This window comes from Ictidomys tridecemlineatus, chromosome 7, assembly GCF_052094955.1.
Source record: "Ictidomys tridecemlineatus isolate mIctTri1 chromosome 7, mIctTri1.hap1, whole genome shotgun sequence".
Classification (NCBI taxonomy): Eukaryota; Metazoa; Chordata; class Mammalia; order Rodentia; family Sciuridae; genus Ictidomys; species Ictidomys tridecemlineatus.
The window spans coordinates 40,263,276-40,285,804 of NC_135483.1; the positions used below are offsets into that span (position 1 = coordinate 40,263,276).

The window sequence follows — 22,529 nt, forward strand, 5'->3', positions numbered from 1 at the left end:
ACTCCGCAGAGCTGCCCACCTTAGAGAGAAACCCCGCGCGCCGCAGAGCTGGACGCCTGGGGCGCCCAGCTACCAAGTCACGCCCCTGGACGCAGTTACTCAAGGCGCCCAAAGCGACTGGGAGACCCCCTCGAGGAAATTCAGGCACAACGGCCCCCACTCCCTTTTCTCTCAACTGCTTTAATTACTACATCTTGTTTGCACTGGCTGCTAGTTCGAGACTGGAACATCCTCCAGGGTTGGGGCCCACTTCCTTTGATTTGCTTTGGGCTCCAGATAAAAATGCAGCGACCCCACATACCTAATAAAGGTTTTCCTAAATCAGGTCAAGCAAGTTTTCCCCTCAATTCCGCGCTCTGATCCCATGCCCTTCAAGTGTGCCTTTTGGCTTTGTACTTGGGAGTGTGTAGACTTAACCAAGGTACCCGCCTCTCCTAGCTCAGCTTGGTTTGTACTTGTGCGCTCACGACCACCACCCCCCCCCAGCCACCAAGTTGGACGGCGACGTGGTGGGTCGCGTGTCGTTTTAGAGAGACAAGCACCAGAGATGGAGTTTCCTCGGGTTTTATATTTCAAACCGGTCTATTCTCGGGAACAGAATTCCGTCTGAAATTTTTACTAATTTGACCCCAGGTATCCAGCCCTTTGTATTCATGATGTGAAATCAGTCAACCAAACACCTAGTGTACCTACGCCGGGTACAAATCGGTAACTTTTCGCGGACACTTGTTAGGGGAAGATGGAGATCCGGCTTTCCCGGTGGGGTTTGAGACTCCTGGGAGCGGGGAGAGGAGCTCAAGGCCCTAGCAGTGGGTTTCCAGGTAGGACAAGGTGCGGGCGGAGGCGGAGCCGCGGGCGGTGCAGGTAGCTGCTTGCCTCCCCAGAGAGCGGGCGGAGGCCGGGTTCCCACACCTGCCATGCTGCGACCGCGTTCCGTACAACCTTGTTCGCGGCTGGAGTTCCAGGGGCGCTCGCTTCGCACTTCTAGACTTCAAGGTGCGGAGGTGCCCCTGCTGGATCGCAGCGGGTCCTCGACCCGCCTTACCACAGTATCAAGGAGTTACCCTTCCTGGCCCTTGGGCGTCGCGGGGGCTGGAACTGGGCGCGGAATGAGGCCAAGAAGGACTTGGGAAAACCACCCAGATTGCATTGCAGTAGGCGAGGCCGCCTGGAGGAGCCGGTTTCCCCCGAGCCACCTCCCCACAGGGCTTTCTCGGTGCGCGGTTCCCAGATGCTCTTCTCTGTCCGCCCCGGAGGCGCTGTCTCGCAGGGACGCTGGACCGGGTACTTGGCATGGCTGGGCCGACCAGATCTCACCTGGCTGCGAGGAGGCTAGACGCCACGACAGGCGACTGTTGCTGAGAAAGTGATTTGAACAGCTTGGAAAGCGTGGGCCCGCCCGTCCTTTCAGGGCTTTGGTGTTTGGATTCAACATTTTTATAACGCGTTTGGATAAACTGAAGACTCAATAAATCAGAACGATTTCCAAGAATTCCACAGCAGCGTTATCCAACTTAAAATCATGAATCTCTTAATGCCCCCTTTTTAGAGACTTTTTTCCTTCATCCGTGTGTGTGTGTGTGTGTGTGTTTAATATTATTATTATTTTAAAGTTTGATTCATCCAACTGGATTTACAAGGACAGGGATAGTTTTGTTTTGTTTCGAATATGTTCTGAGGGTTTGAAACAGAGCCTGACATATATTATGCACTCAACAAATATTTGTTGAATGATTGTAGTAACATCCACCCATTTTTGCAGCTTTGTCTTCTAAGCCTAGGGCTTGACTGCAAAAGCTAGATTCTCAACCTGGAAATCTACAGGTAACTTAAATCTCAAATGTTTATAAAGAGTAGGTGCTAATTCTCCACAAACTTAACTTTTATTAAACTAAAATCACAATAGGAAAGAATGTCAAGGAGGAGAAATCTATGTGATACAAGTAAATCCATTCTGGATACAAAAATATTTTATTACTATCACCACCATCTATTTAAAAAACAAATAAAACTCTCCTAAAGGAAGGCTCATTCAAGTCTTCACTCAACATCGCATCTAAAACGTCACAAATAAATTAATTTAAAAAATGCAAGGGTGGGGACATGGGGTTATTAATGATGGTGGAATGTGAGGATCATTATTATCCAAAGTACAGGTAGGAAGACACAAATGGGTGTGAATATACTGTGTATACAACCAGAGATATGAAAAATTGTGCTCTATATGTGTAATAAGAATTGTAATACATTCCGCTGTCGTATATAAATAAAAAAGGAAAGAAAAATAAATAAATAAAAGGTGCTTTGCAAAAAAAAGAATGCAGGAGTGATACAAATTCCAAACTGAGGTCAGTATACTCTTAAATTTTATTTTTTTAATTAGGGCATTATAATTATACATAGTTAGGTTTATTTTGACAAAATCATACATGCAAGAATTTGATTTTAATCCTCTCCCCACAGTATATTCTTAAACATATTAATGTCCTGAAAGACAAAGACTAACAAACTGTTCTTAATTAAAGTAGTTTAAAAGAAATTATCCTGAACCCCCCCCAAAATATTGTTTTGGTTTTTTGTTTGTTTGTTTGTTTGTTTTGTTTTTTCCTTTAAGGGACAGGAGGCAAATACAGTCTTCAGATTAACAGTATTATATCAGTGTTAATTTCTCAATTTTGTAGTGTTACTGTGGTTAGGCGGGAGAAAGGTCTTATTTTTAGGAAGTATTTAGAGGTCAGGAGGAATCATGTTCACATGCCTGTAATCCAGGGAGGGATTACAGTGAGGCTGAGGCCAGCCTCTACAATTTAGCAAGACCCTGTCTCTGAATTAAAAAAAAATTTTAAAGGGGGAGAAGCAGGTTGGGGTTGGGGGCACATGCCTACAATCCCAGCAACTCCAGAGGCTAAAGCAGGAAGATCATGAGTTTAAAACCAGCCTCAGCAGTTTAGCAAGACTCTGTCTTTTTTTTTTTTTTTAATATGTATTTTTTAGTTGTAGTCAGGCACAATACCTTAATTTTAATGTGGTGCTGAGGATTGAGCCCAGGGCCTTGCATGCTGGGCGAGTGCTCTACCGCTGAGCCACAACCCTAGCCCAAGACCCTGTCTTAAAAGGGTTGGGAATGTGGCTCAGTGGTTAAGTGTCCTTAGGTTCAATCCCTGGTACCACAAAGGGAGAAGGGTTAGGGGGTGTAGCTCAGTTGTAGAGCATCTCTGGGTTCAATTCCTAGTACTGCAAAAACAATAACAATTTACATGTCTGTAAATTACTCTATATAAATATTGTTCAAACAATATTTATACAGAGTGATAAAGCAATTGCATTAAAATGTTAACATTGAATCTAGGTGAGGGAATTATTTATGCTATTCTTCTGAGTGTTTCTGTAAGTCTAAAATTATTTCAAGCTTGAAAGTTTTTTTTTTTAATGTTTTCATTGGCTGTAAATAATTTTTTTAAATTTTTTTTACAATTTTAATTTTTGTATTTGTTTTAATTAGTTACACATGACAGTACAATGATCTTCACATATCATAAATTTGAATCAGATGGGGTATAATTTTTCATTTTTCTGATTGTACAGGTTGCAGAATCACATTGGTCATGCAGTCACGTATATACATACAGCAATAATAATGTCTATTTTATTCTGCTGTCCTTCCTTTCCCCCTTTAAAGCATTTTCTTTCTGCCTCCACCAGTCTGGTCTTTAATAAGGTTCTGTGCCAAAATTTCCTTCTATGATAAACTAACCCCTCATGTCATAAAGTGAATCTTTTGTTGTTGTTGTTGTTTGTTTGCTTTTTTCCTTGGTGAATGAAAGAAGAGTAAAAAAAAGGTGACCAGTTTCTGCATGACAATCTGTTTATGTACTTCAAGTTTGTTCTCAAGTAATCTTTCTTTAAGGTCTATTCTGTGAATATTATTTTCATGCTCTTTAATTATCTTTATTATTCCTTTGTCACTTTTAGAGAGCATCTTGAACTAGACGGAATATAAGTAAATGTCTGTTGGGGCTTCACCATTGACACCCTGCTACATATATATCACATTCTTACTATTTAGAATGAAGATCCCTTTTTAAGACTACAGTAGCAGCACTGTTTATGGACTCCAGTTTCATGTGAGATCTTTTTTTTTTAATATTTATTTTTTTAGTTTTCGACGGACACAACATCTTTGTTTGTATGTGGTGCTGAGGATCCAACCCGGGCCCACGCATGCCAGGCAAGCGCGCTACCGCTTGAGCCACATCCCCAGCCCTCATGTGAGATTTTTTGCAGTAGAGGGAACTGAACCCAGGGGCACTCTGCCATTGAGCTACATCTCCAGCCCTTTTAATTTTTTATTTTGAGACAGGGTCTTGCTAATTTGCTAAGGCTGACCTTGAACTTTCGATCGCCCTGTATGTGCCTACAGGTGTGGGCTGCCATGCTGGGTGCTTTATGTCTCACTTGCATGTTCTCTTGAAATAGGTACAAGAACCTTCAAAAGTAAATCAAATGCCTGGTGCAGTGGCTCACACCTGATATCCCAATTACTCAGGAAGTTGAGGCAGGAGGATCACAAGTTCAAAGCCAGCCTCAGCAGTTTAGCAAGACCTGGTGTCCTTGAGTTATTTAGAGGTGATGGTGCACAAATTTGTGAAAATACTAAGAACAACTGAATTGTGCACCTTGAATGGATGAATATTATGGTTTGTGAATTACATCTCAATTTTTAAAAAGCAAATCAAGTAAAAATCTATGTTCTGAGGCTACCATAGCCATTGATATTTCTTAGTTATCTGAAGTATACACAGTAGTAAGAGACCTCATTTGAGACCTCATTTTATATTCCCTGGACAGGTCTAACTTATGGAGTAGAGAGGTAAGGAGAAGTGATGGTCAAGATAACTAAATAAATTATAATTTTCTATATGCTACACATTTAAACAAATTACTGGTCTGAACCTTTATTATAGCAATTATTATAGACTATGTGGAAAAAGTATAGGTTTAATAATTGGCCCTACCAATTTGCTATCTCATGGCTTTGGGCATGTTCCTTTACCTCAGAAGGACCTGGTTTCTCACATGTGAATATGGAGATGTGATGATATACCCTTCATAGGTATTAAAGGAAGAGAGAATGTGTAAATAAGTATCTTTAATCAAGAAATTTATTGCTAAAGAGGCATCTTTGAATGAGGAGGCCTTTCTCAAAGCAACCAGGCCATTGATTTTCTGGCATTGTCTTGGAGACACCATCAAGGTGGATCAACAAGCCTTGGTTGCCTGCTCTGTTATAGGGAAATACAAAGAAAAATACAGATATGGAAATGCATCAGGAATCTGGACAGCATGGCTTATAAGATATGCCTGATTCTTGGAGATCATAGAACCCATTCCTTTTTACTGGGCATCCAAGGAAAAGAGATCATACCCAGGGAATTCCTCTCTTTTTACTCCTAGCCTTATGCCATCAAGCACAATTACCCTTCTTCCCCTGTCCCTTGCTTGAGAGTACTTACTGCCTCTTCCAAAATCCAGAGACAGGAAAGCACAATGGTGAGCTTTATCTTTTAAGTCAAGGTGGGGTTGACAGGAGTGGGGAAAGAACTATTGTTTCTCTCAGTTCCTAAGTTTCTGCCTACCCCTCAACCCTCAACCCCTTCAGCTAATAAAGGGCCAATTTTATTATTCTGGCAAAAGGTAACCCAAAGACCAGGAAATAGTTATTGCCCTGCTTTGTGTGTGTCTGAAGTATGTAAAGTGCTATTGAGAGAATACTTGGCAGAACTGCCATTTGGAGACAGTAAAGATAATTTTTATGACGGGCCTATATCTGCTTCATTTGCATGTCACTACTTTCTCACCTAAAGATTTCTAAGTGACTGAAATCTGTACAAAATGTCAGACATACATGCAGTCATTGAACAAATACGGGCATCCTAGTTTGTACCAGGTAAGGTGTTGGGCACTGGAAATGCAATTATGAAAAAATACAAACACAGTTCTTGCCCTTATTGAGCGGAGAGGACAAAGAGTCACGAAACGAATGTATCATTACAACAATGACAAGTATGCTAAAGGTTCAGAGCTCTGAAAGATTGCACAACCACAGGATATAAACTCCACTAGGAAGACAAGAAAGGCTTCACTGAGCAGTGGCATTCAAATTACAGCCTCGAACAGAAGTAAAATAAAGAGGCAGGAGCAGGTGAGGAAGAAGGAAAAGAGGGTGCGTGGCATACAGAAATAATTAAGGAAAGGGGCCAAAGATAAGATAAGATGCTGGAGAAGCATGTGAGACCTTAAGAGTCATTTTATATATATATATAATTTATATAAATTATATTATATAAATATATAAATATATAATTTATATATATATATATATATAATTTGTTTTTCTAGGCAAGTGCTCCACCACCGAGTCACAACCCCAGACCCTTAAGAGTCATTATTGACTTCCTGCTATGTCCAACTGGTCACCAAGTTCCATAGAGTTTCCCTTCGGTACTAATGTGCTTTGCTTTTTGCATTCTTTACAGAACTGCAGAAATTTTTTACTCAAGTGTTTTCAGGTATCTTGCATAATAGGCGCTAACCCTAAGTGTTCAGTGGTCCTTGGAATACTGTCTTACAGTGTATAAAATTTAACCAAAAATAATAATAAGGGCTGGGGATGTGGCTCAAGCAGTAGTGCGTTCGCCTGGCATGCGTGCGGCCCAGGTTCGATCCTCAGCACCACATACAAACAAAGATGTTGTGTCCGCCGAAAACTAAAAAATAAATATTAAAAAATTCTCTCTCTCTCTCTCTCTTTGAAAAAAAAAATTAAAAAAATAAAAATAAATAGGGGAGGGTGATTGCCATAGGAAGGGTTTTAATTTTGCTAAGTAGTGTGTGTGTGTTTTAATATACTTTTATTTATTTACTTTGTTGTTGTTGTAGATGGACACAATACCTTTATTTTATTTATTTATTTATATGTGGTGCTGAGGATCGAACCCAGGGCCTCACACATTCAAGGCAATCACTCTACCACTGAGCCACAACCCCAGCCCCTTTAATATATTTTAGTTGTAGATGAACACACAATATCTTTTTTTTAATGCGGTGCTGAGGATCCAACCCAGTGCTTTACACATGTAGGCAAATGCTTTACCATTGAGCTATAGCCCCAGCTGAGTAGTATATTTTTTAAAAATATAATAATTTATTGTCGGGTGTGGTGGCACATGCCTATAATCTCTGCAACTCAGGAGGCTAAGACAGGAGGATCATGAGTTCAAAGCCAGCCTCAATAACGGTGAGGCACTAAGCAACTCAGTGAGACCCTGTCTCTAAATAAAATACAAAATAGGGCTGGGTTTGTAGCTCAGTGGTCAAATGCTCCTAAATTCAATCCCCGGTACCAAAATATTATTATTATTATTATTATTTACTGTACTTGTACTCTTCATTTCATGAAAGAAATGCTATTTTAACAACAAAAAGACCAATATGAGAATAAGGACAAATTTTATATTTACACGAGTCAACTCTATGAAAAATTTGTTACATTGTCCTTATCTCATTCAATCTCTTTGGAAAGATGAATCTCATACAAGGGTTTTGGAGCCACTAGCTTAATCTCTTCTGAAAATTATCAACAAACTAGGTCTTAAAATCAACTTCCAGGGCCGAGGTTAAGGCTCAGTGGTAGAGCGCTTGAGACACTGGATTCAATCTCTGGCACTGTATAAAAATAAATAAAAGTATTGTGTCCATCTACAACTAAATATATATAAAACTTCCATTTTCAAGTTATATTTACTTAATTATTTACAAGACTATATAGTTCTACATGGTTTATAATGAAAACTGCAGTTACCTTCCTCTCCCTTCCCCAAACTCTGACTGCTGCTTCCCAGAGCCAGCAGCTAGCTCCTACCCCACTTTTAACTGTTAATCTGTCTGCTTTTTTTTTTGCACAGGTGCTGAGGATCTAAACCACAGCCTTGAAAGGCAAGTGCTTCTACCATTGAAACTATACCCCCAGCCTTTGCAGCCTCATTTTAAGTAGCATACACTGCACTTATAACTATTAAAAAGCATTTTTTTTCAAATATTAAAGTCTAATTGGTGCTCTCCTTCTTAAATTGAATTGGAGCTATGGAGTAAAATTTATGCCCATTAGCTTAAATCTCAATCCATCTGTGAAGCTTCTGGTTTAGCCAAGCCCTCAGTAATCACTTTTCTAGACTATACTGTTTAAATGCTTCTGCTCCACATTATTTCAAGTAGACAATGATTTTCTCAAAAATCTTAGACTCTCACAATTTACAGTTATAAATGGCCACTTTATTCCCACTGTTAAACTACCTTTGTGTGTGCTTTTAAAACCAGAATTTATTCATATTTAGATTAATAGGAAAGGGGTTTACCTAGGGTATCTACCAATTATGCTGGCCTTAGAGGGAAGAATAAACACTTTTGAGCTTTGTGCAGTGGTTCACAACTGTAATCCCAGCAATTTGGGAGGCTGCAGCAGGAAGATCACAAGTTTAAGGCCAGTCTCAGAATTTAGTAAGACCCTGTCTCAAAAAGGTCTTAATGGTAAAGTGCCCCTAGGTTCAATTCTCAGTATAAAAAAGCCAAACAAAAGCTGAGATTAAAGAACTGTTTCCAGTAATAGGACAAATTTGCATCCCTGCTTTAGCTACTAGAGGAAGTTATCTGATTTTAAACAGAATCTATTTATGCAAATAATATTTTAAATCAGGTCATTATTCTAGAAGGAAATACCAAAAAGCCATTATAATATCTCCCTCTGAGATAGGGTCCAGGGCACACACGCTGGCATATGCCTATAATCCCAGCTACTTAGGAGACTGAGGCAGGAGGATTGAGAATTCAAAGCCAGCCTCAGCAAAAGCAAGGCCCTGAGCAATTTAGTGAGACCCTGTTTCAAAATAAAATAAAAAGGGATGGAGATGTGGCTCAGTAGCTAAGTGCCCCTGGGTTTAATTCATGGTACCCTTCCCTTGCAAAAAAAAAAAAAAAAAACAAGATCCAGGGAGGTGGTGAGGACAGAAAGAAGAGCTTTTTCTCTTTATGTACCATAAATAACAATAACATATTATTGAGTGGAGCCCTTGAAAGCCTTTTGTCATTTAATTCTCACAACAACCAAACGAGGTTCCCGCACTGTTTTTTACCCCCACTCTACAGCTGAGAAAAACTTAATAACTTGGTCAGCTGGGTGCAATGGCACAAACCTGAAGTCTCTGGTAAGGAGGCTGAAGTAGAAGGATCATCTTAGGCCAGCCTGGGCAACATAGTGAGACCCCATCTCAAAAAAAATAAATAAATAACTTGGTTAGGAGTGACCATTCATAATCTCCATCACAGATGTTTTTAAATACCTGGTGGATCTGAGAAGCTACTCTCCAGCCCCATCTCTGGACCCTTCTGCACTGCATCCCGCCCCTGGCCTGAGGGCCTTGGATGACTAACTCAGGAGCTCCGAAGTTGCCATTTCCTAAGTCTAGCCAGACTGAAGGGACGGGTGAGGAGCCCCTGCACCTTAACATTGAGGGACTAAAGGAGAAGAGTGGTATTCTGGACAAGGATATCACTGAAGGCTACAGTGTAGATGGATGACCAGAACACCACATCTCCCAGCTCAAAGAGTATAATGACATCAAGGATGTAGGGGCAGAACACAATGGCACTCACCTGTAATCCCAGTGGCTCATGAGGCTGAGGCAGGAGGATCGACAGTCCAAAGCCATCCTCAGCAAAAGAGAGGCCCTAAGCAACTCAGTGAGATCCTGTCTCTAAATAAAATACAAAATAGAGCTGGGGATATGGCTCAGAGGTTGAGTGCTCCTGAGTTCAATCCCCAGTACCAAAAAAAAAAAGTAGGGGCAAACTAGCTGTGATCCAAGGTGTCACCACCAAAGAGTTGACATGAGAGAATGAGCTCACAGACCCCTGTTCCTGATCCACAAGGAAATGTAGATGTGGATGAGAAACACCAAGAGCCCATCCTGTATACCTATAGAGTTGTCAGCAAGAAAATGCTAGGGTCCAAGAGCCCAAGTTAGGTCAGAAAGGATTCTATAAAAGAGGGGAGCAGGGAAGAAGGAGGATTCCCAGTTCCAAGGTCTCTGAAGTATCCCAGTGGTACCTGTGTGTGGGTATGTGTATCCTATTTGTCAATAAACATATGAGCAACTAAAAAAATAATAATGACCACTTTGTTCAAATTTCATGAAACTAGGATTCATACCTAGGAAGTCTGGCTCCAGCGACTGCACTTTGGGCCACTACACTATATTGAATATAAGTATTTTATAAGCTTTAGATAATCTTGTGGTTGTTTCAGCAGCACCTGAACTAAAGTTGAAATGATAAGCAGATTAGCATGGCCCTTGTGTAAGGATGACACATTGGTGAAACGTTCTGCATTTAGGGGAAAAAAAAAAAAACTTGCTAATAAAAATAAGGAAGACTCACAAAGTAAGATATTTCCCCATGACAGCTTGGCTGCAACACATCCTCAAGACCAATAGTAAGCCACTAAAGCAAAGCTACCCGATATTTAATATTTTAGTAATACCACATCTTAAATTATATAAATTTTCTGTATATTATGCCCTCAGATTTTTTTTTTTAAGCCCTGAGGATCAAACTCATGACAGCACACATGCTACACAAATGGGTAGCAAACCACTGAGCTACACCCCCAGCTCCAACCCTCAGATTATTTATAAGATCACCATGAAGTATGAACACTTGAGACACATTAAATGACAGTTTATAATAACTATACATAGTATGTTAGTTAAAATGAATATTAAATATGTCACCAAAACTAACTTTTTTCATCTTCAGAAGGGACTTCAGTGGGTATTTTATTCTGACTCCTCATGTGCAAAGCTCTGGGTTCAATCCCCAGCATTGCTGTGCACCCCCTGCCCCCGCTCCAAAAAAAAAAAAGTGGGACTACAGGTGTGCCTCATTGGCCTTATGATTTGCCCAATCAAGGGGACATAGCTCATTAGTGGCAGGACTGAACACAGAGCTCAGGTCTCCTGGCTCCCCATCCAATGCTCTTTCCCTATTGTGTCCATGGCTATCTAGACAATGTGGGCCCTCAGAGAATATGGGCCTTTGAGATGTCTGAGTAGCTGGTTTTGCTTAAAGTTAGTTCTCTTGTTAATATTTTTTTAATATTTATTTTTTTTTAGTTTTAGGTGGACACAATATATCTTCTTTATTTTTATGTGGTGCTGAGCATCGAACCCAGTGCCTCATGCGTGCTAGGCGAGTGCTCTACCACTGAGCCACAACCCCCAGCCCTCTCGTGTTATGATTTTGATAGGAAAAGGACTTTCCTTTTTTGTTGTTTTTTTGTTTTTATTTGGGGGATTGAACCCAGGGCTTCAGGCATATTAGCAAGTCTTTATCACTTAACTATATCCCCAGCCCCAGGGAAAGGACATTCAGCACATTTTTGGTTGAAGGTTCTTGTTCATTGCAGCTTAGGGGTTGGAAAAATAACGTGGATGTCCACCTCTGATGCTGACACCACTTCATGTCATCCTGTAGAATGATTCAGGAGCACTTGCCTGGAATACTGAGAATTTAGAAGAGTTTTGGTGGGAGGAACAGGGGGTAGAATTCGAATGAGCCATTCTTCTTTTAAAAAAGTCCAAAGCCAGGCACAGTAGCTCAAGCCTGTAATCCCAATGACTCAGGAGGCTGAGGTGTAAGGATCACAAGTGCAAGGCCAGCATCAGCAATTTAGTGAGCCCCTGAGCAACTTAGACTCTGTCTCAAAATAAAAAATTAAAAGGGCAAGGGATGTAGTTCAGTAGTATATCACCCTTGGGCTCAATTCCAAGTACCAAAAAAGAAAAAAAAGATTTGAAGAGATTTTTTTTTTTTTTTGAGGTGGTGGGGATTGAACCCAGGGCTTTGTGCATGCTAGGCAAGTGTTCCAACAATGAACAACAGCCCCAGTCCCTTTTTTAGAGATGGTATCTGTCTATGTTGCCCAGGCTCAAGAGATTTTCTCTTAGGCTCAAGAGATTTTCCTGCCTCGGCCTCCCAAGTAGCTGGGACTACAGGTGTGCCTCACTCCGCCTGGCTATGAATGCTTTTATGGTAGCCTTGAGTAACAAGTATGTCTATTCATTTTCTGTTCTCTTTGTTACCTCCTCCAACTGGTTGTATCTACTATCTCAGCTCTCCATTTTCCTAACTGGACACTCAAAGTGCATTCTTCACCTTGGTTTGCTAATAGAATTCCTGCCATGGCTTGGTCACTGGCTTTAAGCTTTTTTAGTGTAAAGCCCTTAAAACAGAGATGATAACAATCACATGGGTAAAGTAGCAGATCATGTTTGGTGAGCGTCTGGGCATTCAGTGCTCTGGCTCATCTATCTCCAATCTACTTGTGTAGCCCCTCTTCTCTCTATATTCTGCTACATATCACCTATATAAGTGAAACTCACTGTTTCCTCTTTTCTAACTTCCTTATTCTTGTAGTCAGAGCTGATCACTTTCTGCCCTCCTACAACTCTCCCTACCACCTATCATAGTATTTGAAGAACCTAACAAGCCAGGTATAGTGGTGTGCACCTGTGGTCCCAGCTACTCAGAGGCTAACGCAAGAAGATTGCTTAAACCCTGGGACTCAAGGTAGCATGGGCAATGTAGCAAGAAAACATCTTTAAAAAAAAAAAAAAAAACCCAGCATGACTATATGTTAGCAATGAATACCTTGAAAATGAAAATAAGAAAACTCCATTCACAACATTATCAAAAAATTAAAATGGGGATAAATTTAACAAGAAGCAAAAGATTATTACACTAACAACTATAAAACATTGTTGAAGGCAGGTTTGGTGGTACACTCCTGTAATCCCAGTGCCTTGAGAGGCTCAGGCAGGAGCACAAATTCAAAGCCAGCCTCAGCAACTTGGTGAGGTCATAAGCAACTTTAATGAGACAATGTCTCAAAAGAAAAGTTAAAAATGGCTGGGAATATGGCTCAGTGGTTGAGCGCCCCTGGGTTCAATCCCTGGTACCCCCACAAAAAACATGGTTGTAAGAAATTAAAGAAAGCTTAAATAAATGAAAAACCAGTTCATCATTCATTGGCAGAATACTTAATAAAATTAGATGACAGTATTCCTAAAATTGATCTACAGATTCAGTGCAATTTCTACCCAAATCCGAAGTTTGTTTGTTTTTTTCCCCAGAAATTGACATGTTGAGGGCTGGGGTTGTGGCTCAGCGGTAGAGCGCTCGCCTCACCTCACATGTGCCAGACCCAGGGTTCGATCCTCAGCACCACATAAAAATAAATAAGTAAAGGTATTGTGTCCAAATACAACTAAAAATTAATAAATATTTTTAAAAATTGATATGTTGAGCCTATAATTAATATGAAAGTATATAAGAACAAGAGATCCAGAAATGTCAAAACAACCTGAAGAAGCTTGAGAACAGTTTCTGAATTCCAAACTTACTAAAAAGCTTGTTTGGTAATGCATATGAATAATCATACAGATCAATAAAATAGAACAGAATCTGCCGCAGTCTGGCTGGGCACAAAATAACCGAGCCGCCACGAGGCACTTGTAGGTTCAAACAGGAACTCCTTTATTGCCCGAGCTCCTGCGCACGCCATCACGCTGCCCTTCCAGCAACACCACACACCCACCGGAACTCCCTCCATCGGTACTTCACCAACCAACCCAAACTCCCCAGGAATCCCCAGGAGAACTCCAAAGTAGCGGACAGCAGGGGTCTATACACAACTGAATACACAGCTTAACATAACCATCATCATCTCTAGGGCTCGCTGGGGTCCCTCTCAACCACTCCCTTCTGGCAAAATGCCCTGTGTCATCCCGACTTGCTGTGGCCCTCAACAAGAGTCAAAAAATAAAACCTTAAACTTCGGTTGGTTGGTCTACAAAGGAGGCAAGAATATGATATTCAAAGCAGGAAAGAATGGTCTTTTCAACAAATGCTGCTGGGACTGAATATCCTCATACCACATGGACAAATGAACTAAAAATGAATGATAGACCAAAATGTAAGTGTTAATATAATACTCTTGGGAAAAAATTGGAGTTTATCTTCATGATTTTGGATTAGGCATTGGGTTCTTAAATGTGACACCAAAAGCACAAGCAACAGAAGGAAAAAATAAGTGAGCTGAACTTCAAAAGGGAGCTGGGTTTGTAGCTCATTGGTAGAGTACTTGCCTAGCATGTGTGAGGCACTGAGTTCGATCCTCAGCACCACATAAAAATAAATAAATGAATAAAACAAAGGTATTGTGTCCATCAACAACTAAAAACAAAAACAAAAACAAAAATCATAGAATTTGGAGGGAAATGGATGGCATTAGAGCAGATTATGCTAAGTGAAGCTTGCCAATCCCTAAAAAACAAATGCCAAATGTCTTCTTTGATATAAGGAGAGTAACTAAGAACAGAGTAGGGACAAAGAGCATGAGAAGAAGATTAACATTAAACAGGGATGAGAGGTGGGAGGGAAAGGGAGAGAGAAGGGAAATTGCATGGAAATGGAAGGAGACCCTCAGGGTTATACAAAATTACGTACAAGAGGAAGTGAGGGGAAAGGAAAAAATAATACAAGGGGGAGAAATGAATTACAGTAGAGGGGGTAGAGAGAGAAGAGGGGAGGGGAGAGGAGGGGAGGGGGGATAGTAGAGGATAGGAAAGGCAGCAGAATACAACAGACATGAGTATGGCAATATGTAAATCAATGGAAGTGTAACTGATGTGATTCTGCAATCTGTATATGGGGTAAAAATGGGAGTTCATAACCCACTTGAATCAAAGTGTGAAATATGATATATCAAGAACTATGTAATGTTTTGAACAACCAACAATAAAAAAAAAACCTAAAAAAAAAAAAGGAAAAAAAAAAAAAGCTTCTGGTCTAGGCACAGTGGTGCATGCCTGTAATCCCAGTAACTCAGGAGGCTGAGGCAGGGGGATCCCAAGTTCAAGACCAGCCTCAGCAAATTAGCAAGGTCTTAAGCAACTTAGCAAGACCTTGTTTCAAAACAAAACCTAAAAAGGGATGTGGCTCTGTTGTAAAGTACCACTGGGTTAAATCCCCAATAACCTCCTCTCCCCCAACGCCCCCCCAAAAAATAATCTAAAAAGAGCTGGGGATGTAGCTCAGTGGTAAAGCACCCCTGGGTTCAATCCTTGGTACTAAAAGAAAAGAAAAAAAAAAGAAATATGAAAACATGTCCATGCAAAGTCTTATACACAAATGTTCAGAGCTGGGGATGTGGCTCAAGCACTCGCCTGGCATGCATGTGGCCTGGATTCAATCAGCACCACATACAAACAAAGATGTTGTGTAGGCTGAAAACTAAAAAATAAATATTAAAATTCTCTATCTCTTTCTTTAAAAAAAATGCAAAAACAAATGTTCATGACATCAATATTCACAATAGCTACAAAGGAGAAACAATCCCAATGCCCATCAAATGATGAATTGCTAAATAAAATATACCTACAAGGAAATATTATTTAATTATAAAAAAAAAAGTAATGAAAGGGGTTGAATGTATAGCTCAGTGGCAGAATGTTTGCCTATTATGTGCATATGTGCACAAGCCCTGGGTCTGATTCCCAGTATGGCAAAAGAGAGCAGCCAGTATTTGGAGGGTAGGGAGATAGAAAAAGCAATAAAGTAGAAGTACACACTACAACCTACATTATTATTTTTTTTTTTGGTTGGGGGTATATCAGGGATTGAACTCAGGGGCACTTGACCAGTGAGCCACATCCTAGCCCTATTTCATATTTTATTTAGAGACAGTCGGGGTCTCACTGAGTTGCTTAGCTGGCTTGGAACTCGCAATCCTTCCGCCTCTGCCTCCTGAGCCACTGGGATTACAGGCATGCACCACCATGCCCAGCTACAACCTTCATTAATTTTGAAAGTTTTATAAGTGAAAGAAGCCTACATCATATATGATTCCATTTATATGAAATGTCCAGAATAGGCAAATTATAAAGGCAGAAATTAGTAGTTGTTCGGGGCTGGGAAGAAGGGAGGAGAAAGAGCAGGGAATTTCTGTTCATGAATCCTGGGTTTCTTTTAAGGTGATGAAATGTTCTAAACTTGGGTAGTTATATTGATTTTACAACTATGATATACTAAAAGCCACTGAATTGTATACTGTAAAAAGATAAATTTTATGGTATGTGAATAATATGTCAATAAACTGTTATAAAAAAAAGAACCTATCATATAGCACTAAAATTATGTTTTCTGGTGTATTTCTTCCTCCTAGAAGCATTACACTGAGTTCCCTTCATCCTTACACATTTTGTCTACTCAACTAATGCAAAAAATATTTGGTGGTGTCAGGTGTAGCTCAGGGGTAGAGCATTTGCCTAGCACGGGCAAGGCCCTGGGTTCAATCACCAGCATTGCAAAAATCAACAAAAAACTTGATGATTCATTAATTCGCTGATCTAATCTTTGAAAAAAAAGTTTTATTTAATTATTTATTTATTTTCAGGGGTGAGAGTGGAAGGCTTCTAGAGGTTAAGCCCAGGGCCTCTCACGTGGTAAGATAGTACTCTACCACTGAGCTACATCCTAAAACTGAAGTTTATGATGCTTACAAGCAGTAGGAAAGAATGTTTTTTCCCTGCAGAGGCAATGCCCAGCATCAGGTAGGCCTGAGCAGCCAGCAAGTCCTCTTTGTCTCATAGAAGTAGGAATGGAGGGGCTGGGGATGTGGCTCAAGCGGTAGCGCGCTTGCCTGGCATACGTGCGGCCCGGGTTTGATCCTCAGCACCACATACCAACAAAGATGTTGTGTCTGCCGAGAACTGAAAAAAAAAAAAAATAAATATTAAAAATTCTCTCTCTCTCTCTCACTCTCTTAAAAAAAAAAAAAAAAAGAAGTAGGAATGGAAGCAGTCAGGTAAGTGTGTTGAGGACAGGACTATGTGCTAAGTTTGTTCAATACTTAATTGTTATTAATTTATTAATTGATGATGTGTGGCTAACTAATAAGACTATTTTCAGACAAAAATGCTGATTCTGCCTTTCTCTATGCCTTCCCTACCTCCTTTGTTTAGTCAAAAGCTACCAGTCAGGTTGCTCCATTGGGAACAAAACAGAAGTAAAACAGTTCCATCTTTAAGGGGCTTCAGCCAGCTTTGCCTACTCTCTGGACACTCTGGTTTAAAAGCCCGGGTCAGGGGCTGGAGATGAAGACCAGTAGAATGCTTGCCTAGTTGTACTCGGGCCTTCGTTTAATCCCCAGCACTACAAATAAATGCAACGGGGCCTGAGCCTTTGGTCAGGGCTGGAGCCTTTGGTCAGGGCTGGGGGTAAGGCTCAGTAGCAGAGCATGTGCTTAACATGTGCAAGGTTCAATCCCCAGCACCAAAAAAAAAAAAAAAAAAAGCCCATGGTAATCACCATACTTAATTTGCACAGCTACTGTGCTCAACTTTCCCACGGTTCTGAAGCCAGAAATCTCGTTTGCACCCTATCCAAATTTCTTCCTTCTTTCATTAATTCAACACTTTCTACCAGAGATTATGCCCAGCACTGGACATGACTGCAAATAACTAAACTGTGCTATTAATATATGTCATAGAATCCAAATTTGAGTAGAAGACTTTCTATTTGACTTAACACCTGTGTTATAGAGGGCTTTTTTTTTTAACAGAACTATTCAAGGATTTGGGGGATGTCAGGGTATTGCTCAGTGGTTGGTGTTTGGCTTGCACGTGGGAGGCCCTCAATGTAAACCCTAGCAGCATACATACCCACACAAAAACTTAATATACAATATTTAATTTGATATTCATATCTATTAAAAAGAAGGGAAGGTATTGTCATCATTTGACAGGTGAAAGCAATGAAATTGGATAGGTTAAATGATTCCTTCAAGTTCACACAGCTAGGAGACGGAGCAGAGTGGGACAAAGGACTGAAAGGATAACAGACTTATTGGGTGCCCCTCTGTGCAGGGTGGAGTGCAGGTCCACATGTGCTCTTAAAACCGTTTCAGGGACCTGGAAAACTCTATCTTCATTTCACAAATAAGGAAATTGAGACTCAGAACCGCAGGCACCGGAACTAAGTTGTGCAACAAATGTAAATAAAATATACTCTGGATTTCTAAAGCTTATTCTGATTACATGTTGAAATAATACCTTGGATATATTGAATCAAATAAAATAGATACGAAAATTTAAAAAGTTCACATAGCTAGTAAACAGCAAAGCCCGTTTGGAAACCCAGCTGTGACTTCTAACTGGTTGCCTTTTCTATTATTCCTTACCAAAACAGGAAGTGCAGACTTCTTAGAGGGCAGCTGCCTCTGTCTGTGTGTAAACAATACAGCAGCAGAGAACGACTGTTGGGTTTGTTCTTTTTAAATTTTTAATAAACTATCATTGTGTTTATTATCAATTTTATAAATAGGCAGCCATCAAGAAGCCAAATACTGAACTCAGCAGATGAGGATATTCTGAAAATATGTTTCAGTGACACTTAGAAATGCACGATTAATAAGAACAGAAACTAAATCTGTAGACTGTTTACTAAATAAACAGCAAAGTGTTTAACTTCCTAAACCTGTGATGATCACCTCCTTCTCATTTACATTAGTGATCTGCCTCCATGTGAATGATTTCCAAATCCAAATTAACCTGCAAAATGTCTGGTGCCCTGAGAACATAAACAAGAATAAAGCCCCACCCTAGATTTCAGTGCTGCATGAATGAAAACAAATAATTAAAATACAATGGTGAAACTGGACGCAGTGACGTGCCTGTAGTTCCAGCTACTCTGAAGGTTGAGACAGGATCCTTTGAACCCAGGAGTTCCTGGGCAACCTGAGCAATTTAACAAGACCCTGTCTTAAACATAAAATGCTGAATACATCCTATAATAGGAAAGTGCTATAATAATGTGGAAGTTTTCCTAAGAAACAGAGTAGGAAATAATTAAGTGTAATAAACATTACTTAATCATAATTCTACATCTGAAATCTTACAAGCTTTCTAAGGAAAATTATATGAAGATAATGTTTTTTATTGAATACTTATTGTGTACTAGATATTATGTTAATTGATTTACAGATAGAAAATATAATTTATTCCTTACAACAACCCTAGTATTATTTTTACTTTACAGATGAAGAATCTGAGGCCCATAGACATTGAGTGACTTGTTCTATATTCCACAGTTCACAGAACCAGTTTGGGTTCCCAAGTGCACTCTTTTGAGCTGGTGATGTGGTAGAGTCTTTGCCTAGCATGTGCCTTTCTTCCTTCTGTTTGGTTTTAAGGGAACTCAATCCCTAATGCTGCAAAAAACAAAAACAAGCAAACAATTGAAAAATCAAATGCATTTTCTTTTTTTTTTTTTTAAAGAAAGAGTGAGAGAGAATGAGAGAGAGATAGAGAGAATTTTAATATTTATTTTTTAGTATTTGGCAGACACAACATCTTTGTCTGTATGTGGTGCTGAGGATCGAACCCGGGTTGCACGCATGCCAGGCGAGCGCGCTACCGCTTGAGCCACATCCCCAGCCCCAAATGCATTTTCTTAATCATGATTCTTGTTTTGTTTTGTTTTTTTTTTAACTTGTCAATGGACCTTTATTTTACTTATTTATATATGGTGCTGGGAATTAAACCCAGTGCTTCTTCACACATGCTATGCAAGCACTGAGCCATTGAGCCACAACCATAGTACAATCATGATTCTTTTACTTTTTTAAACATATATATTTTTAGTTGTATATGGACACAATTTCTTTGTATATTTTTATATGGTGCTGAGGATCAAACCCAGTGCCTCACACTTTCAAGGCAAGTGCTCCACCACTGAGCGATAGCCCCAGTCCCAATCATGATTCATAGTTGTTTTTCCTCCTAATTTCAACTGAACCTTGAACTTGACCTTGCTGACACCTCCTGGCCTTGACCTCCCTTTCTTCCCAGTCTCTCAGCCATCCCCTTTCCTTCTTTCCCTCTCTATCCTCCAGCCCTGCCAAATGGCTCACAGGTAGGTATTGCCCGGTGTGTGGTGTGGAATCTCTTCCCTTGTAAACATGTTTCCTACTGCCTGGATGAGCCAAGTCACAGAGTCACCAAACCTGTTTGTAAATCTGGCAGAGTGAAAAATGAAAAGGAATCATAAGAGTATATTTGAAAAGTTAATATGTGACTTTCATAATACTGAAAGAATTTAAGGAATTACAGAAGAGGAAAATTTATGGTAGAGTTTACATGTGAGAAGATCTTACCGGTAGAAAGTAGGGAAACACATTCTCTCCAAGTACAGCCGTGACATTCAACTTATTTAATCCTGTAGGGGAAAGATACAAAGATAGTTAATATCTCAAGATGTTATTTCTACAAATGGCATTCTTAGACCAAAAAAAATATATATTTTATTTTATTTTTTGTGTGGTTAGAATCAAAGCCCGGGCCCAGCACCTATGGCATATGCCTGTAATCCTAGTGGTTTGGGAGGCTGAGGCAGGAGGAACACAAATTCAAAGCTAGCCTTAGCAACCTAATGAGGACTTAAGCAACTTAGACCCTGAAAAAGGGTTGGGGATATGGCTCAGTGGTTAAGCATTCCTGGGTTCAAAAGAAAAAACAAAAAGGGCTGGGGATGTGGCTCAGTGGTTAAGCACCCCTGGGTTCAGTCTCTGGTATCAAAATAAACAAACAAACAACAAAAAACAACCAACAACAACTCATGATTGTTTTGTGGCTATTATTTAACCTAGCTATAATAATTTAGATATATTTGCTAAATAAATGTTTAAATATGAATGTTAAAAAAATATTTTTCACCACACTTTTTTTTTTTTTTTCTTCAGGACTGGTTATAGAACCCCCAGGGTAAAGCAGGTGGAGAAAAGGAATAATAGAAGTTAATTGGATTAGACAAAGGGGAATTAAGGGAAGGGAAAAGAAAGTAGAATGAATCAGACATAACATTCCTAGTTCATATATGAATACACGACCAGTGAAACACTATTTCATGTACGATTACAAGAATGGGATCCTAATTAGAATAAGTTATATTCTATGTAAGTATAATATGTCAAACTGCACTCTGTTGTCCTGTATATCTTTAATTTTTCTTTTAGATGTACATGGACACAATACCTTTATTTTATTTGATGTGGTGCCAGGGATTGAACCTAGAGCCTCATGCATGCTAGGCAAGTGGTTTACCACTGAGTCATAACCCCAGTCCCCCCGGTCCTATATTTTGTATTTTATTTAAAGACAGAGTTTAACTGAGTTGTTTGGTGCCTCACTTTTTGTTGAGGCTGGCTTTGAACGCGTGATTCTCCTGCCTCAGCCTCCAGAGCCGTTGGGATTACAGGCTTGTACCACAGTACCTGGCTAAAAAGATAAAATTTAAAACAATAACAACAACAACAAAAAAAAAATTTTTTTATTGTTGGTTGTTCAAAACATTACATAGTTCTTGATATATCATATTTCACAGTTTGATTCAAGTGGGTTAACAAAATTTTTTTTAAAAGAACCCCCAGGGCTGGGGTTGTAGCTCAGTGATAGAGCTCTTGTCCAGCACACTCGAAGCACTGGGTTCAATCCCAGCACCGCATAAAAAACTAAATGCACAATATAAAAGTATTGTGTCCATCTACAACTAAAATTATTTAAAAAAAAGAAAACACATTATTAAAAAACAAAACAAAAAAAAAAAAACAAAAAAAAAAACAAACAGGGCCTTGTGCATGTTAGGTAAGCACTCTGCACTCTACCACTGAGCTACATCCCAACCCTTATCACAGATGGTTTTCAGAATAAAAAATTTAGCATGCAGAAGTGCACACCTGTAATCTCTGTAACTAGGTATTCTGAGGCAGGAAGATTGCAAGTCGGAGGCAAACCTTAGCAATTTAGTGAGGTCCTAAGCAACTTAGTGAGATCTTGTCTCCAAATAAAATATAAAAATGGCTGGGAATGTAGCTCAGAGATTAAGTGCCCCTGGGTTTAATTCTAGGTACCCCAAACGAAAAAAAGCAATGTGTACAATCCAATGTAAAAAAAATGAAAGACTGGGAGAATATATGTAAAACTATTAAAGTGTTTATTTCTAGTAAATGAGATTTAAAGATCATAATTTTACTTAAAACATTTTTACACCTGGCTTGGTGGCCCAAGTATGTAATCCCAGTGGCTCAAGAAGTTGAAGCAGGAAGATTGAAAGTTCAAAGCCAGCCCAGGCAACTTAATGAGATCCTGTCTCAAAATAAAAAATAAAAAGGGCTGCTGGCCATATAGCTCAGTGGTAAAATGCCCCTGGGTTCAATCCAGTACCAAAAAAAAAAAAAAAAAAAATCGGTAAACTCCATGTAGATTTTTTTGTGGGGATAGAGATTGGGGGTTGAACCCAGGTGTGCTCTACTTCTCTGCTCAGCCCTTTTTATTAATTTTTTTGCCCTTTTTATTTTAATA

The 22,529-nt window shown here is 39.7% G+C and overlaps 1 pseudogene; it reads left to right on the forward strand.

Annotated features, from left to right (window-relative positions):
* The first annotated feature begins 10,347 nt into the window (after positions 1-10,347).
* Positions 10,348-10,447, forward strand: LOC120883795 (U6 spliceosomal RNA; annotated as a pseudogene).
* Positions 10,448-22,529: the final 12,082 nt, after the last annotated feature.